Raw genomic sequence first — 1,373 nt, 5'->3', positions numbered from 1 at the left:
GATGGGAGTGGGCAGAGGGGAGGGTGGGGAGAGCGGAGGCGGGGGGCTGGGGGCAGCTGGGAGCCAGGGGAGCCGCAGGCTGAGCGGGCTGGGCCCACCCCCCCGGGACCTCGCAGGGGGTCAGGCGCAGGCAGGAGAGCAGCGGAAGCAGGAGAGGGCAGGCGCCAGGGAGCTCTGGGCAGCTGGGCGGGCTCTCAAGGGCAGAGCTCGGTCACGGCCACTTGGGGACCCTCCCCCTGCACCCCAGGCCTCCCCACAGCAGTGCCCCGCGAACAGTGCCAGGTCTCCCTGAGTCCTGTCCCTGCAAACAGCTCAGGGCTTCTGTCCGCCTTATAGGGGAGGAGAAGCCACTGGCAGTGAGGGCCGGGCCATGCTGAGCGGGACAGATTGGGGTGAGCAGGCCTCCGGCCCCCAGGAGCAAACTTTAAGAGGGTGCCAAAAACCTCAGCCATCAAGATAAGTAGCATTTTTGTGCTATCTATTTAAGATTTATTTATTTGAAAAACAGAGTTTCCACTGGTTCTCTCCGAAGATGGCCACAACAGCCAGGGTGGGGCCAGGCCAAAGCCAGGAGCTTCGTCCTGGTTTCCCACGTGGGTGCAGGGACTGAAGCACTTGTTTCCATTGCTCGCCCAGGTGCATCAGCACGGAGCTGAGTGGGAAGTGGAGCAGCCGGAACACAAACCAGCATCCATATAGGATGCCTGGGCTGCAGGCAGTGGCTTTACCTGCTACGTCACAGTGCTGGCTCCTATGTGGAATATACATATACATATGTGTGTGTGTATTTTTTTTTTTTTGACAGGCAGAGCTAGACAGTGAGAGAGAGAGACAGAGAGAAAGGTCTTCCTTCCATTGGTTCACCCCTCAAATGGCCGCTACGGCCGGCGCTGCACTGATCCAAAGCCAGGAGCCAGGTGCTTCTCCTGGTCTCCCATGTGGGTGCAGGGCCCAAGCACTTGGGCCATCCTCCACTGCCTTCCCGGGCCACAGCAGAGAGCTGGACTGGAAAAGGAGCAATTGGGACAGAATCCGGCGCCCCGACTGGGACTAGAATCCGGTGTGCTGGCGCCACTAGGTGGAGGATTAGCCTAATGAGCCATGACACAAACCATTTGCATTCATTTTAAAAAAAATATTCCGCATTGGCTGGTGCCGCGGCTCACTAGGCTAATCCTCTGCCTGCAGCACCGGCACCCCGGGTTCTAGTCCCAGTTGGGGCGCCGGATTCTGTCCCGGTTGCTCCTCTTCCAGGCCAGCTCTCTGCTGTGGCCCAGAAAGGCAGTGGAGGATGGCCCAGATCCTTGGGCCCTGCACCCACATGGGAGACCAGGAGGAAGCACCTGGCTCCTGGCTTCTGATCGGCGCAGCAC

The sequence above is a fragment of the Oryctolagus cuniculus genome, chromosome 21 (genome assembly GCF_964237555.1).
Source record: "Oryctolagus cuniculus chromosome 21, mOryCun1.1, whole genome shotgun sequence".
In the NCBI taxonomy this organism is placed as follows: domain Eukaryota; kingdom Metazoa; phylum Chordata; class Mammalia; order Lagomorpha; family Leporidae; genus Oryctolagus; species Oryctolagus cuniculus.
Note: the sequence above shows the minus strand (reverse complement) of the source record.